At 33.2% G+C, this 18,918-nt stretch overlaps 1 protein-coding gene across 3 annotated transcripts in view; it reads left to right on the top strand.

Annotated features, from left to right (window-relative positions):
* Positions 1–18,918, top strand: part of CCSER1 (coiled-coil serine rich protein 1) — a 1,330,630-nt gene that overhangs the window by 405,237 nt on the left and 906,475 nt on the right. The gene's annotated exons all lie outside the window — the stretch shown is intronic.

Below are 18,918 nucleotides of genomic sequence, written 5' to 3'. Positions count from 1 at the left end.
TTTTGTGTCCAATGTTTCCCTTTTATAAAAATATTAGTTACATTGGAGTAGGGACCCACCCTACGCCATTATGACTTCATTTTAACATCTGCAGAATCCCAATTCCTGAATAAGATCATATTCTGAGGTTCTGGGATTGGCACTTCAAGATAAATTTTGAGAAGGAATAATTCACCATAATTAAGAGAGTATTAAGCACATGTCATTACCCCCTTCTTAAAGATGGATCTTTAAATTCAACTTGTTCTCTTCCTCCTTCTGAACTAAATTTCAGTTCAAAACATGACAGTATTTGGAGGAAATACTATACTTAAAACCTTCACATTTCAAGGCAGAAAGTAACACTTAAACACGCTAAAGTCAAGGTGAAGTTGATATCCAATGCTTACTCCAAAGCTATTTTAGTAATGTTGACTCCCAACTTTTCTCAAGTATTTTTAAACCTACAAAAGATGTTTATTTTTCACATTGCTTCCTACAAATTGACATGTTATTTGGGGATCTTGGTAAGCACAAATAAGGACAGGATTAGATGAATACAAAGGAAGACCCTACACAGAGGCAGTAGAGGTTCATAACACCAATCAGTAATAACCATTTGAGATATATAAACAGAGAATTAACCATAGTTAGGTTGTTGCTTTATTTGTCTTAGTGAACATCATAGGGCATGAACAACTTTTATTTGTCAGATTTTTTTAAATTTAAACATTTTAAGTTTTATTTAAATTAATAAATAGTATATGGCAGGTGTTGTTCTAGACAATTATGGTAGATCAATGAAAAGAGCAGACAAAAGACTCTCTTCTCTTGGAGCTTACATTTAAGGGAAGGAGGAAGTCCATAAACACTAGACATAATAAGTAATCTCAACTTTACCTTGTGCAAACTGGTAATGCACTGGAATAACAACTGAACCTAGCTCATAGGTTAGTTGTGAGGATTCAATAAAGTAATATCCATAAAGCTCTCAGCAAAGTGTCTGTCACATAGATAACGCTTGATGTTAGAAATGATAAAGATGACAATGGTGATAATGATGATAATTACTGGACATAATCCATGCTTATCTCTTACTACTTCTCTGGCTGAGAAATAATGAGAGGTACCTCAGTGGCATATAATGAGCACCATCCCTAGGATATCAACTGTAACAAGGACTAAATTCAAAGGAAAAAAAAAACCACACAAGATGTAATGGATGTTTAAAACAAGAGATGGCTTTTATACACACACACACATGCAGACATGCATATGCACCAACCAAACCAAATATTTTTGTCTAATTCGAAAACATTTTTTATAAAAAAAAACATACCCCTATTTATGGAATCTTTTGCCAGTCTGAATAGCCATTTATTTAATGTTTAATCTAGATTTGAAATTTTAATTGATAACTTCATTAAAAAGCTGTGATAATCTTCTGCTTTAGTATTCATATCTCGTTGTGTGAAATTATCTGACAAAATGATATTACCAATGATTCTTTTCCTAACCCTTTTTAGTGACCTATCAGCACCCCTTGCAAAGCTGAAGATTTTCAATGTGAATGAAGTAAGCTTAAAATATCTGATTTTCAAATATTCAGTAAATACTGCTTTCTCTTTTAGTCTTCTCCCATCAAAGGTCTGAGGTGTAACATGGCCTAATTTCACATTTTCTTTGTTGGTATTCAAATTCAGAAAGATGAATATGATTGGATTCAGCCTGATTGGATATCCAAACATAGAATTATTAAGATACCTCACACATGCTTCTAGTTGTAAATATATTATTCACTTGATCCCTAAATTTAAAGTCATAAGCACTTGACCAAATCTGAAGGTATGCATTTTTTATAAAGCACTCCAATTCTCAATGTTCCAGCATAACTTCAGTTTTTGTTACTTATTTCCTCTATTTTTAATAATTTGTAATAGTATCATATTCTTTACAGCTGAAATTAAAAAAATATATATTGTTTATTTTTGAGAGAGAGAGAGAGAGAGAGAGAGGGAGGTAGGGAGGGAGGGAGAGATGGAATGTGACCAGGGGAGGGGCAGAGAGAGAGGGAGACACAGAATCTAAATCAGGCTCCAGGCTCTGAGCTGTCAGCACAGAGCCTGACATGGGGCTTGAACTCACAAACCATGAGATCATGACCTGAGCTGAAGTCAGACACTCACCTGACTGAGCCAGCCACCCAGGTGCCCCCTTATAGCTGAAATTTAAAATGTTGCTGTGCTTCTCATGATTTTTCCTTTTGACACATAATTCCAATTAACTAATGCATATGACATTAAAAAATATAAAGAATCTCTCTTTGTGTTCCCCCATAAGAAGAAAAAAAAAACACTCTGTCTCTCTCCTTTGTACTTCCCAAGTCTCAAATACATTTAATGTCAAAGAATAAAGCAAGTGTTTAGGTGTTTTATATTCATTTCATAAACTAAAAATATGGAGATTGAAGTTGTGCTCTTGCTGTAGATTCTATAGTTGTACCATTAAGGAAATGGATAAAGTATTTTGTAAAAAGTGTCTTATTGTCTTATTTTTCTTCATTTTAAAAGAGCAAATAAATCTGAGTGAGACATAGCTTGGTAAAACAAAACTGAGATTTGTTTATGTAGTTATGCTCTAAATTGCTCTCCTGGGTCTTATGTGTTTTAAATATTGAGGCCATTATTACTTACTAAAGTGTTCCAGGTAAAAGCTTTTAGTTTTTATTACTCATTTTTCTGTGAAAAAGCTATGTTTTGTAAATATAAGGAGTCTGAAAGTATTAAGATCTTCCTTAAGTATGTAGAAGTAATATAGATCACTAAATGAGATTTTTATTAAAGGTACGTCACACAGGGTCTAGCACATGGTAGGAATTAAAGAATGGTAGTTGTTATTATATTATTTATAAATATTTTCCTCACATTTAAAATTTGATTTTTTTTAATGTCAGGAAAGTTCTTTACATTTTAATAAGTAACATAATATTTTCCAAAAGTATATGGTACCTGAAAAATATATTATGTATTTGTATATGTCATTTCCAGTAACCCTTGAGCAATGTGGGGATTAGGGGAACCAACCCACACACCCCACATAGTCAGAAATCTGAGTTTAATTTGACTCCCCCAAAACTTAACTGCTAATAACCTACTGTTGAAAAGTTACCAATAAATAGCCAATTAATATATATTTTGTATGGTGGATGTATTATGTATGTATTGTATTCTTACAATAAACTAGAGAAGAGAACATAAGGATGAAAAATGCATTTGCAGTACTCTATAAATATATATTTATATTCTATATACATATATAGAATATTAATTATATGTTTATATTATAGTATATATACACACATGTGTGTATGTGTTTGTATATGTGTGTGTGTGTGTGTGTGTGTGTGTGTGTGTGTGTGTATCATTGTCTCACTATATAGACCGGATATTTACTCAGAGAGCCAGGTTTGCTGTGATAATTTTCACCCATTTAATAGTGAAGCATAGGACAATTACTTCAAACTGGATCCAGGCACTCAACAAATACTTTATAAATGAATAAATAGGCACAAGCAGAAAAAACATTGAAAATGCTTTACTGATTATATTAACCATTTTTCCAAGACAATAGAGAACATGTAATGAAACTTCATTTTCAAGCCAGGCAGGTGCTATTATAAATGGTGGTCTGTTATACAAATACTAAACTCCTTCAATTCATTATGGCCCTTGGCTCACAAGGGTGATAAGACTTTTTGAATATACTGGCAGCAAGACACATCTTATTTCTGGAAAAAAATGCTTTTATGTGGACAATCCAAAAACTTGATTATTTACTAATATTAAGAACCACATTTGTATGGCATAAGTTTTATTTCTAAACGTTTAGATCAGGGATCACAGTTTCTGTGGGTAAGGGGTTTGAACAGGGATTAGCTGAGTTCTCCACGTGGGGCTCACAAGGCTACAGTCATGACGCTGGCCAACTTGGGTCTCATCCAAGCTCAGGTGATTGATAGCAGAATTGGTTTCCCTATATCTGCAAAATTTGTGGTGACTGACTTCAAAGCCTTCAGGAACACATGCCTCTGATGCTTGTCTTTTTTTTTTTAAAAGATACTCTGATTGGGTCAGGCCCATCAGGATAATGTTTATTATTATTATTATTATTATTATTATTATTATTATTATGTGAAAGACATCTCATTATCAAACTAATCACATGATAGTCCACCATATTGACAGGCTCTATCCACTTAAAGGGAGGAGAGCATATAGAGCATGTATACCAGCAAGTGGAAGCTTAGAAGCCATCTTGCATGTCTACCTAGTATGATAACAAATAAATGTGTTATCAATATAATATACATTATTAGTCAATATAAATAAAAATGAGATATATGTATAATTTTAAAACTATACAAATATTGTATTCCCATTAAACTCCCAATTTGCATAGTATTATGATCTACAAAATGTATTCTCACTCTATACACTTTCCAGTTTCCTTTTCTCTTTTTTTATTTTACTTGATCCCAGATTTTTCTGCCTTCTGTAGAGGGTTTTTAATACAGGCCTCTCTACTGTCTATTCTTTAGGAGTATCTATCTATTTTATTATAAATTAGCTTATCTTTTCACTCAATATTAAAAGTAATATTCATATTTATAAATCTCCCAAATAATAACAAAAGAAAACATGACTGTAGTATATGAAATAATTCTTACATGCCTATGAAACAAATAAGGAAATATATTATTTTTTCTATGTCACTAATAAACTTCATTGTTACTTAATCAAATGCACAGAATTTTAACAGATCAAATATCAGTGATATGAGAGTCAGTTACTCAGAGATAGTACTTCTAAGCATCTTTAGAAACAACAGTTTTGATAATAACCACTTTTTAAGTGTGGACAGAAGTAAATGAAACTGAGCATATTGATGAGCAGTCAATTTCTTAGGAATTTTATAACTGAGACATTTGAGATATTCTTTTGTTAATAATGTGAATAATTATTTTAACTCCCTTTTGTAACTTTATTTTGACAAAAATAGAGAAGAATTGTAAAAAAGTATTTGTGTTCTCCTGCATCCTCCATCCAGATTGCCTTAATGTTAACATCTTATATTCCATAGCAAATGACAAAATTAATACATTAATATTGATATGATATATGAATTATACTGCAGACTTTGCTTGGACTACCTTTTCTTTTTCCTTTTTCTGTTATACGACCCAAGTCAGGATCCCACCTCACTTTTAGTTTTGCTGTTCTTCTTAGAAGTCTTATCCATTCTGTGCCAGTTTCTCAGTCTTTCCTTGCCTTCAGGCTTTAAGGAGGACTGGTCAGGTAATTTGTAGATCATCCATTAACTTGGAGTTGTCTGATATGTTTTTACTCATTAAATTGAAGTTATTAATTTTTGGCCAAAAAAAAAAGCACAGAATTAATGTAGTCTAATACGAACCATGATATTGACATGTCTGTAACTGGTGATGTTAACCTTGATCATTTGGCTAAGATGTTGTCTATCAAGTTTCTCCATTATAAAGTTACTGTTGTGCTCTTTGTAAATATTATATATCATGGGGGGAGATATTTTAATCTGTGTGCATACATATTTCTCTTTTTTTTCTTTTCTTTTAGATAACAGTTACACATAAGCCAATGGCAAATATTTCTATTGCTAGCTCAATAAAAGTGCAATTTAAATTTACTAATATTATTTACAAATAAAATGCTTTAAATTTTAAAACAACATTAAGATATAAAATAAAATATTGTAACCCACATGAAATTGTTCTTTATCTCCAGATAGGATTTTAGTTTATAGGGAAGATTTTAGAGGATATATAAGAGAAAAAAAAAGGCAGGGAGGGGGGATACCAAATAGATCATTTTAAAAAATGGTGGGAAAGATATCCTAAATTTCCTGTTGACAATTAAGTAGAGCAACATACTTGGAGAATAGGAGATAATCTATCATTTGAAAGACAAGATTATCACAGAAAGCAAAGCAGCCATTAATTTTTACCTTTCTAATGAATAAAAAACTATGAGTTAAGATCAATGTATTGAGGTTATCAACTCAACTTAGGCTGTGTAACATAAAACTTACAAGATTTAAAGTACATGCAACTTCATTTTAGGGAAATTCCACATTAAAGCAAAGGTTATTTAATTTCCTAGTGCTGACCTCTAGCCATGTTATTTTCCTTGGCGAAAAAGGTCAGAAAACACTAGTCTTAGAACCAGTTATGTATATTTCCTTCTAAACGCAGAAGAAATTGGTACAGAATAGGTGGCTCCTTATTTAGTATGATTTCAGAAATCTAAATGTCTGTTTTAAGCAGACAATATGCTCTAAATTTTTGTGTGTAGAATTTTTCCTTCTGGGTAGGAAGTAATCTGGTAAAATAACAATATTGTACCAGTCCTTTATCAGCTACCAACACATTAGCTGGATTAATTATCTATGAAGGGTCGGGGTGGTGAGGGCCCGGACACAGCATCAGTATGTTTTGACAGAAGAGTTACAAAAAGTGAATGGCCTCCGACTTATAGCATCCCAGTAATGAATTCTGAATATCCAGGGAGCAGTAATACTCTAAAGCAAACCTGGAGAAGATCACATAAAAGGACATGACAGGAATGTACCAAAGGGTGTGAGGGCATTGTAAAAACTAGATGACATTTTACAATTTAGTCTTGGGCATGACAAATGTGTAACACAGGGGTCACTGATACAAGGCCCAGAAACCTTTCACTTAATTCATTTAAGGAAATATAAATATATATATATATATATATATATATGTATATATATATATATATATATGTATATATGTGTGTGTGTGTGTGTATATGTGTATATATATGTGTATCTGTATATATATATATGTATATGTATATATATACATATATATGTACATGTAATATATGTGGTAGCTCACATAATTAAGTATAAGCCAAGCAGTCCTTAAGAACAGAAATATGGTAATCTCAGGGAACTGAGATAACAGGGCTTTCTACATAATTTGCAGCATCCAGTGAGAAATGAAAATGGGAGAAAGTTCCTCATGCAAAAATTATGGAGAATTTCAAGGTGGTGACAGCAGACCGTCAAACCTAGTATAGGACCCTTCTAAGAACCACATCCTGTGACAGGATGCAAGCCCATGAATGTGGCCCTAGATTGCAGGAATGAATGGATTAGTAGCTCTTTGTGTCTCTACTGTTAGAGTTAGTCAGCTGCAATGGTTCTCTGTCTGTCCCTGTGCTGTGATGCTTAAGATTCATATTTTTAGGGACCAGAGTATATAGGCCATGCCCAAGTCACATGATCATGACAACAAGAATTAGAGGGGCCTTGTTAAGCAGTCCCATCAAAACTGCATGCAATCATGGAGGAAAGGAGGGACTTTTGTAAAGGAAAATAAAGGTATTAATAATAAGGTATTATTAATAAATAAAGGTATTATTATTAATAATAATACCAGAGACAGGGGGAAAAATTCTTCATGTTCAGGAAAAAACAACAGATTTTCCCATAAGAAAGAAAAAAAGAATCAATTGATTCTCAAAAGAATCAATTATGACCAGTTTCTAAGAAGTTGCCTCTAAGAACATGAATAGTTTTTTTTATAACATTTCTCCAGTAAAACCTCCCATGGGTCATAGATACTCGACTTTAAGTACCCCAAAATTGTTAACTTCGATGATTCTAAGAGACATTCTTTTTGAAACAAAATTTTTTAAGTTAAATTTCCCAATATAAGTATTGTAATTTCCTACTCTTCTATGAAACTATTGAAGAATAAGATTTAAAAAAATGTTTTGGATAGAAAAAGGAAATTTTAAAAAATCATAAAAATTACTCTGTGGTAAATTAATTTATATTTTCCAATCAGTATGTATTTATGACTTTGAGTGTCTGACTTAGTGAGGTCATTGAATTTTTGACAATCAGATGTCTCTAGTGAGAGCAGAGGGTTAGGATATGGACTCTGGAAACAGAATCTTTGAATTTAAAGACCAGTTTTGCTATTTGCATTCTGTCTAGTCTCTGTGCCTGAGATTCCTGTTCTGTAATTTATTAATATAATGATTATTAAAATATCTTAAAAGGTGACATAATTTAGGGTATAATTAGAATTGATAATTAAAGAAAACAAATTTTATTCTATTTTTAGGCAAATGACAAAATGTACAACAACATTGTAATTTTGGGAAGACTTGTTTTAGGAATGGAACTTCATTTCTTTCTGAGGAATTTTTTTTCCTTGTTATTCTTCCTAAATGGGTAGCTTTCTCTGGAGAGCAAAAAGTAAAATGGAGGTGTTCTTTTATCAGTGCTTCTTCAGTTGTGTAAGGAAAAGGGCTGGGTATTTTCTTTTTCATCATCATCTCTGTTTCAAAAGCAATTGGACATTGATACCAATCTGTGTTTCTGCTGCTTGTGTAAAAGAGAAACAAATCTATGCTACCAGCAACCACTGTTATCTGGTTTTAAATGTCAAGTACACTTCAGCATAGAAAGAAAGAAACTGAGATAACATTCAAAGAGGAATATATTAGAGCCAAAGATAGAGTCCAAGAATCTAAGTGTCTGTGTCTTCAAGACAAGGGTTAGGAAAAGATTCATCAACAGAAGCCGAAAACATTTTGCAGCTTCTAACTTATCTAACCTTGTGATTTATAGCCACATATCACATTTATATGTATGATGGTAGTATTTGTCTGTGTTGGTGCTGTGCTGATGAATAATGGAAAAGTAATTCAGCTACTTTAAGCTGAATCATTTAAATCACTTCAGCTATGCCATTCTCACTTTATGTCATGCCTTTCAAGGTCTGGGCTCATATTCTTTTACTGGCCTCAAGGATTTTTTGTTTGTTCCTTGCAACAGATATTTATGCTTTGACAGTTCTGTGATGTATAATTATGTATAAACTATGTTATATGCTTTTCATTTACACAAATAATCTGGCCTATTATTTATATGTGGTTTCTCTATTTCAGAGAGGAAAAAAGGTAGACATCCTTTATCTTTCATGTCCATCCATGGTTAAGTTTTTGATTGCTTAACAAATAATCACATTTGTAGAATCAGTATCATTTGATGGTGCTGCATATTTACAGTGTGTTTTTACTTATGACAATGTTTGTTACAACATTTAGCATTGAGATTTGAAATTAATTCAGCACCTTTTTTGAGGCAGTTTTGTAATAAGCCATCCAGACATCTTTCTAGGAAATTATTTACTATGTTATTTTACTAAACCTAGTTTCCTAGGACATTAACAGCTCTTATGAGTGCTTAATAAGTATGTTTTGAAAATAAAAGAAAAGGAAAGGAAAAGAAAAGGAAAAGAAAAGAAAAGAAAAGAAAAGAAAAGAAAAGAAAAGAAAAAAGAGAGAGAGAGAGAGATCAGATTAGTTGAGAAAATACAGGGTTGAATGAAGTTAGTAGGATTATTTACTAGGATTTTTCAGTTATTATTATGTTAATACTACACCAGGGATTCCTAAAGATTTAAACATATTTGATCATTAATATTTTTAAATAAAAATTTTGTATTTTTTAGTCCCTAAATTCACATCTGTGTGTTATACAGGAGCAATCATATTATAGTATTGGGTTTGCAGGGCAAGCTATGTTGTAAACACTATGCACTTGTTAACCTGAAAATAAGAGAGATAAACAAGTGTTTATTTGGGATTAAAGAATTGCAATTTGGGGAACACAGATTCAGGTTGAAACTCATATAGTGCCTGCTTATAGGTTGAAAGCAAGGGCTTTTATGATGAAGAAAGAAGGGAGACAATTACATACTTTGAAGAAAAGAAACAGTTTTCTATGGATGCTAACTAAGCTACTCTGGGTTATACATTGACTATCAGATTCTGTCTTCAGAACATCTACAATCAGTTTGGTGATATTCATTCAGGATATTCATTCTTCCCCTGACTTCTCAAGCAGTTGCTTAAAACAGTTTTCATTTTACCAAGTCCAAAGGTTTAGGCCTGATTCAAACAAAGATGGGTAAGTGAGTTTCTCTGCAGTGGTCACTCAAGCTCAGTTCTTAAATAGCCACAGTCATATCTTTTTTTCACACTGCAACTGCACTTTGCTCTAGCCGTTGACAGCCTGGTCTATAGTTTTGTGACCCAAACCGAAAGATATCTGTAAGTTTGATTAACTGAATTATAGCTCCCAATGTACTCCTAATATCATAATCGACTATTAAAATGTCTTAAACATTGATATAATTTAAGATTTAATTTAGAACTGATATTTAAAGAAAATAGTACTTACCTATTGATCACCAACTCGTTGATTTTTCAGGTGTTTTCTAATTTTTCTTAATCTTTCTTCAGGCCGAAAGTTGTTACTCATTCCAGTATACTCATGATTCCAAAAGCCACTTAATTTCTGAAATTACAGCTTTGGGACAGCTTATTGGCTAGAGCCTAATTATGTACTTTTTCATTTAGTAGGAAAGATTTTCAAGATAAGTGGAAAGGTACATTGTTTTCTATCTTATTAAAAATGAGATTATCTCAAGCAATTGTGCCCCCCACTACAACTTTATTTGACATAAAAATGTTTGCACTGAGAACTCAGAGCTCGATTTAAACCCAGAAGCCATGAAAATTCCCAGCTACACTTTGTTCTTATGCAACTACTTGATGTCTATACTCCTGTTCCATCCTAGTTTTCTTTATTAGTAGTAGTATTTCCATCGTTGTTGTTGTTTTCATTTTTCTTGGTGTTAATCTCCTTTTTAAAAAAAAAAATTTTTAACGTTTATTTATTTTTGAGACAGAGAGAGACAGAGCATGAACAGGGGAGGGACAGAGAGAGAGGGAGACACAGAATCTGAAACAGGCTCCAGGCTCTGAGCTGTCAGCACAGAGCCTGACGCGGGGCTCGAACTCACAGACCGTGAGATCATGACCTGAGCCGAAGTCGGACGCTTAACCGACCGAGCCACCCAGGCCCCCCTTAATCTGCTTTCTGTAGCTACCCCTAATTCACTGGTCCAGAATATTTTTACAACCTTGAAAAGTTTTGCTCTGGGAAGGTTCCAAAGATAAATCTAAAAAGTGCTTCATGGGAAATTGTGATATATAAACCTGTTACTTAGGATTAATAAGGTAGAATTTTTAGCACATGTGTTTATGTAAGACTGCCATCTATCAAATAATTCATTCAACAAATACTCATTTTTTAATTTATTTTTATTTTTTAAGTTTACTTATTTTGAGAGAGAGACAGAGAGAGTAAGCAGGGGAGAGGCAGAGAGAGAGAGGGGAAGAGAGAATCCAAAGCAGGCTCCTCACTGTCAGCACAGAGCCCAATGTGGGGTTTGAATCCACAAGCCGTGAGATCATGACCTGAGATGAAACAAAGAGTTGGACGCTTAACTGACTGAGCCACGCAGGCTCCCCAACAAATACTTATTAATTCAACCAATACTTATTGAGACACTGCTAGATGCCAGACATTTGGAAATACAGTGATCATCAAAAGAGGGACTCCACCTTTTTGGTGTTATTGTCAAAGAAAAGAGGCAACTCTAAAGCCTGAGGTAATAGGAAGGATTGAAGGAGACTTCCTAGGAGAGGGGTCTTAAAGGATAAATGTAAATTAGCCACACTCTATGAAAACTCATATATATCCTTGGAAAAATTATGACCAGTAAGCATATGAAGACATGTTTATTCTGCTACTGCACTACATGTTTGCCTTGCAAAGGCTAACTGTATGCATGACACAGCAAAATGGGATTATGACACAGGGGGCTGCAGATTAAGCCCTGGAATTAACACATTTAAAATCAACCCACATCATTTGTGTGTATGTGTGAGTAGGCCTGCCAGGATATTTGGGAATACTTGATTTTGTGTCATATAGAAAATCTTATTTTTCTAGTTGAAATTGAGCATAGACTATAACAATGCCTTTGTTGCTCACATAAAGAATGGAATATGGAGAATTTGCTTGAGAAGATAGATGTAGGCTTTATTAATTTTTCTCAAATTGATAAAGTTCTGGGACTCTAAAAGTTACTCAAAGTCATAATCTCTGACTCTTAGCTTTGAAAATATTGAAAGTTTTACAGTTTCTTAGGCACTATGTATTAGGCCAATAATTTTAGGTATTGCCTTTATGCCAAGCTACAGAAAAAGAATTGATTTTCTGTTTGGGAGCCCTACTTCCTAGATTATACTTTTGTGGCTGTCACTTATCCCACTGTGATTGCCAGATCTTGAACATTTTTAAAAGGTGAAAGTCATAAAACAATCTTTTAAAAGTAAATAGTTGCCTGTAAGTTGTATAACTTTTAGCATGTCATTAGTGGCATATATTGTATTAAAATTTTACTTAGAGACAACTTGATAGCCACTTTTGACATGTTGTGATCAACCCCAGCTGCTTATATTTGTAAAATATTTCATTTTATAAAGATTACTTAGATACCTAGAAACAAATTGAAGATATTCTGTTGTTTTCTGTTTTGAAGAAGATCTAACACAAATGTTCAGAACCAAATATACAGTCATATTTTTATAAACTTTCTCGTAAGTTACATATATTTTTTAAAATGTGCTTTCCTTAAATGGTCATAAATTGAGATTTTTACATACAGGATCTTAAAACAATAACATTAGGTTCTAACTATTTTCTGTGATAAATAAGATGCATTTTATAGTGGTAGTTTCATTCCAAAAAAATAATCACATCCCTTCATGATATGGATCTGAAGCAAGACATTGTATTTTTGTGGTTTATTATCCTGATATTGAAGGGAAGAGGGCCGGAAACAAATAGCATTGAAAATAATGTAATTTCAATAATATAATTTCAACCTAAAATTAATTTTCATCTTATTGATACTACTGTACTAAAAATATGAAACTCTTATTGTTGAAAAGAAGTTTATTTAAAAAAGGAAGAAGAAAGTTCATAATAGGCAAGTCTTTACACTTGACTCTATATTTATTCTATTTTTATTAGTGAAATGCTCTTTATTTTTTAAAATGTTTATTAAATTTTTATTAAAAAATTATTATTAATAAATATTATTTATTTGTTTTTGAGAGAAAGAGAGAGAAAGGGAGAGAACATGAGTGGGGGAAGGGCAGAGACAGAGAGGGAGACAGAGAATCCCAAGCTGGCTCTGGAATTGGGGCTCATACCCACGAACCACGAGATCATGATTTGAGAGCTGCAATCAAGGGTCAGAACCTTAACCAACTGAGCCACTCAGGTGCCCCCATGAAATGCTGCATCTTAAATCACATGTGAAAACAAAAGTAGAGAATGAAAGGGAGAAATGTGAATGACATCAATGGCATGCTGGAAAGGTACCAAACACAGACAATCAAGTCATTCTTTTCTTTTTAATGCTAAAAAAGTACTTTCAAACTTTTCATGAGCAGATTTGCACTTTTCTAAAATTTTAAAGAAGGAAATTATGACTTTTCTATGGAACTGGAATTGTTACTATTTATAATATCATTCCCTAAGAGTGTAATGAAATATCTCACTATTCCAGTTTACAGCTTAGAATAGATAAATGCAGGTGTATTTGAAATTTTAACCTTATTAAAAGATGATGGAAACGTAGAAAACAGCACTGAACTAGGAGTCATACCACAGTTCTTTTACACCTTCTAGTGTGTGGCACTTAGAAAACTAATTTAGGCTTGAGCTTCCCTATCTATTAAACACAAATGTTAAACTAGATGTCCTATAATGCTTTTTCTATATTGATGTAATAATTTATTTCATGTAATTGTGCAATAAAGTTAGGTGGATACATTAATGAACAAGAGAGATAAGTACTGTTTCTATGTCCTTAGAACATACTAACCTCAGATATAGTTACTAAACAAAGACATACACAAGTGATTATGTAATCTCACTACTATTGCTAGGCTTAATGTTCTTCTTAGGAATATATTCTCTAGTAATTATACTAGTTAGCATGGTTTCAGCTTCAAGTAAAAGAAACAACTAGCTCAAAGTGTATTAAACAGTCAAAAAAATGTTACCATGTCCAATAAGAAACCTACAGTTAGTGAGTGGGTCTTTACTGTCGGTTAATTCAAAGAAACAATGACATTATCAAGGAGCCATATCAAGGAGTTTCTTTCAGAAACTGCATCAATTGATTCTAGAGTTTCCATTTTGGTTCCTTGTTTTATAGTTTTCATTTCTCTGATGAGAACAACCATTTATTTATTCATTATGTCCACTTCTCATTTTAAGGCTTTGAACATATTTATAATAGTTGCTTGAAATCCTTGTCTGATAATTTCAGCATATGGGTCATATCATAATGTCTATTAATTGTTTTTGTCTCTCTTTTTTCTTCTTTGCATGTCTATTCATTTGAATAGTTGCCAGACATTGTGGATTTTTTTTTTTATTTGAGAGAGAGAGAGAGAGAGAGACCGAATATCTTAAGCAGGCTCCACACTCTACATGGAGCTCAACACAGGACTTGATCCCATGACCCTGGGATCATGACCTAAGTCAAAATCAAGAGTCAGAGGCTCAAGGGATTGAACCACTCAGGTGCCCCTGGCTTACTTATTTCTGAGAGTCTGTATTTTATTGTCTTCTTTTAAAGAAGGAAGAGTATTGTTCTAGCAGATGGTTATTTTAAAAGTGAATCAGATTGATACTTGTTTTTTGTGTTTTTTTGTTTTTTAAGCTTGGAACTCTCATGGAGTACTGTAATGCTTCTTTGCTCCTGGCAGATACTCTCCTAAATCTGCATGGGCACTGCAGCTTCTGTTTTTTCAGACTGCATCCAAGTTCAACACCCTGAAACCACTACAGTGGCAACTCATATAATTATTGCTGTTTTAACTTTACCCTTTTGGCATCCAGAAATTTTTCTGTCTTTCCTTCCTGTGCTGTAATATGTTTAAAAATAAATGTTCTTATAATTCATCCAGTATTTCTTCATATTTGGAACAGGAGGTGGAGTATAGGTCAGCTTAATCCAGTGGGTTCCCGGTGGTCTCTGCAAATTAATATTTTAACTGCATTGTGGTTAAGTGCTACAAAGGAAGGCTTAGCATAGAGAAGAGGAACCTGTGTGTTTTTACATAGATGCAAAGGGGGTTTCCTTAAGAAGTGTTGTCTTTTAAGCAGAGATCTGAAGGCACAAGTGTAAGCAAACTTTTTATGCAGATAGAAACACATACACAAAATTCCTGAGGCAAGATGAAGTTTGTCACATTGGAGGGCCTGTATGAAGGCTGGTGTACTTGGAGCTTAAAAAACAAGGAGGGGCGCCTAGGTGGCTCAGTCAATTAAGCATCTGACTCAGGTCATGATCTCAACCTTTCCTGATTTTGAGCCCTGCTTAGGGCTCTGACAGCTCAGAGCCTGGATCCTGCTTTGGATTCTGTGTCTCCCTCTCTCTCTCTCTCTGCCCCTCCCAGCTCACTCTCTGTCTCTCAAAAATAAATAAACATTTAAAAAATTTAAAAAAATCCAACGAGACAGTTGTTAGAAAATAAGGTATGGTAAGGCAGACAGTTGCTAGATCACAGAGGACTTTGTCTCTTATGTTATTTGTATTTTAGCTTGCCTTTCTCCATATCTTGCTTTTTTCTACCCATCACTTCAGGTGGTAGTGAAATCCTCCTCAAATATAAATTTATATCTAAATTGAAAGTGTTAACCAGTTGTTATAACCACTATACTATTGTGGAGGGAGGGATGCCGGTTCTGTCCTTTCAGTAACGAAGCTAACTATCCAACTATAAAACAATTTGATATACAAGTTTTTCCCCCCAAATGACACTTTCAGTGAACAATATATTTCGAAAAGAAATATGAGAAAAACAGCTTATTTATCAACAATAGACTTCCTGTGGTTAGTTTCTTACACAGACAGTTTTTAGTTCTGGAATGCCTGTCTTAGAATTATTCAAGCTAAAATTGAATTTACCATAGATAACTCAATCCTTTTTAAAATGAAAATTAAATAAAAATAAGTTTCCAAAAGTAAGGTTTTCAGAAACTATTATTTTCTACAGATCTACTTAATGAACCTTTGGAAAGAGGTGTATGCATATGCTTATTTATTATGGTGGTCAAAAAAGATTACTTTTACTTTTTCATTCCTTGGAAATCTGCTTCAGAAATTACAGCCATATTATAAAGTGTAAATCATTGAGATCCCTTATGGCCATAGATATGTGCTATAATGAAAGGTGTCAGTGCACTAAATAAGGAACAGCTCCTTTGACAGATAAGGGCATCAATCCTTTGCAACTGACATGATCTTGTATTTTGTTAGTCATTGTGGCCATTATATTGGGAGGTTTCCAAATGATGTGGGTGGAAAGAAAATTTCTCACTATCAAAATGATAGTGCTCCTTCTAACTAAATGAGAAGAAAAAATCATGAAAATCATTTTATTTTTTTCTCCCTGATAAGGAAGATCCTGTAATCATTCTAAGTTTATTTTAAGATATCCATTTTCTTATTAAATTTGTCATATTGAAAATAGAATTGCAGCAGAACTGTTCAGCTAGCTTGGTAGAAAATTCCTTTCACACAAAGAATTCCAGTGACAAAAGTACAGAGCCAGTTCACTGTAGTAGTTTAAGTTAAATGTTTAAAGTGCCAGTTAAAACTCAAGTTTTTCAGGTTGAAACTTTCAAGAATACATCTAATGTAACGTTTATGAGCTTTCCTGTTAATTTTACTCAAAACCTTCATTTTTGTGGTACTTACAGACTGAGAAAGGTCCATAAGTTTAAATTCAACTTTATCTAAATGTTGATAAATTTTTTAATTAAACTTTTTGTTTTGAGACAGTTATAGACTTACTGCAGTTGTAAGAAATAGTAACAGAATGATCCCATGTACGCTTTATCTGAACAGCTTAATTTTAATTCCTGTGCTAATCAAAATACTTTCTCTCTCTCTCTTTTTTAAGTTTATTTATTTATTTTAGTAATAAATTAAATTATTTAATTTATTATTATTAAGAGGCAGAGAGGGAGGTAAAGAGAGAGAGAATCCCAGGCAGGGTCCACTCTGTCAGCACCTGACATAGGGCTCGAACTCATGACTCCTGAGATCATGACCCCAGTCAAAATCAAGAGTCAGATGCTCAACCAACTGAGCCACCCAAGTGCCCTTCTTGTCTCTTTGATTCTAGCCATTCTGACGAGTGTAAGGTAACATCTCCCTGGGTTTTGATTTGCATTTCCCTGATGATGTATGACATTGAGCCTCTTTTCATGTGTCTGTCATCTGTATGTATGTCTTTTTGAAAAAAAAATGTCTATGTCCTTTGCCCATTTTTTGATTGGATTTTTTGGGGGTTTTATGGTGTTGAATTGTATAAGTTCTTTATGTATTTGGATTTTAATTCCTTATTTGGTATATCATTTGTAATATATTCTCCCATTCAGTAGGTTACCTTGCCATTTTGTTGATGGTTTCCTTTGCTGTGGAAAAACTAAGCATTAAATTTTTAGTTATAAAGACTTGAACAGTATTCATGAGCAACAAGGCAAGTGTAAATATTACTGAACAATTCTGCTGAAGATTCATGGAGTTGGCACAGAGAGGGTGAACTGTATATGTGTTCAGTGGAGATTACAATGTCTTTGTTGTTTATTTGTAGTAGTTGTGATTAGTGACCCACTTTATCAGGCCTCAGTATTCCCCCTGACCCAACCCCTACTTTTTTGGCCAAGTTAAGGGACTGTCTATCTTTTTTGTTATAATGCATATTTTTTTCACTCTTCTGAAACTATAATCATTCAGAGAGTTGGCAGACAGAGTGGTATATGTCCCAAAGTGCACAGATTTTATTATCTAGTGAGCCCTGCTAATGCAGGGACAGGAGAATATGTGAACTAGCTTTATCCTCCTGGCATTATTATGGATGGTCTTTGTGAGAGGAAACTATGGGTTCATATTAGAGACTTTTCCTTTTATTATCAAATACAGGGATTTTTTTAGGTGAATTTACCCAGAATCACTTGGATATTTTTGGCCCAATAAAAGTCTATTGTTAAAAAGGTTGAGTTATAAAATATTTAACACTTATAAACCTCGGGGGCCAATCAATCAGAAGGTAACTCATAAACATACAACAGGATGGCTGTGTTAATCTTTTGCAGCTTAGTAGTAGCCCTGTTTAATAGTCTGTTTCACGACCTCAACCTAATTAAGAATGATTTTGATTATAGTGGTCTCGTAGCCAACTTTTTCATTTAGAAGTCAGATGTTTTGAGGTGAAAATATCTGTTTTTCATATGTGAAAGAATATTGTAGTTGACCCTTGATCAACCCAGGGGTTAGAGGTGCTAACCCCCTGCACAGTCAAGAATCTGTGTGTAACTTTTGACTCTCCCCCAAAATTATCTACTAATAGCCTATTATTGAACAGAAGCCTTATCAGTAACAGTCAATTAATACATATTTTGTATGTTATGTGTATTATATACCGTTTTCTTAAAATAAAGTAAACTAGAGAAAAGAAAATGTTGTGAAGAAAATCCTGAGAAAAAAACATTTATATAATATACTATAATTATCAAAAACAGTGGACCCACACAGTTCAAATCCATGTTGTTCAAGGTAACTGATATTCTTTCAGTACCACCTACTAATAAGTGTGGTGAACGTCTTGAGATCAGTGACTATATCCTGTAAGCCTTTATCCCATTATCCAACTTCAGCCATTATTGCTCTCTGGACACAATATGGATGTTTTGTATAATTGTGAAAAAATGCCATCATTCTCTCTTGTTGGAATTATGAATACATTCAGTCTTTTGAAGTATAAAACAAATAGCTAATTTATCTCCTAAATGAATTTCTGTATATAGCCCATTCTTAACTATCTGAAAATTATAGAGATTCTTAGATTTGTAAAT

The sequence above is a fragment of the Prionailurus viverrinus genome, chromosome B1 (genome assembly GCF_022837055.1).
Source record: "Prionailurus viverrinus isolate Anna chromosome B1, UM_Priviv_1.0, whole genome shotgun sequence".
Classification (NCBI taxonomy): domain Eukaryota; kingdom Metazoa; phylum Chordata; class Mammalia; order Carnivora; family Felidae; genus Prionailurus; species Prionailurus viverrinus.
Note: the sequence above shows the minus strand (reverse complement) of the source record. Positions and strands in the feature narration are given on the sequence as shown.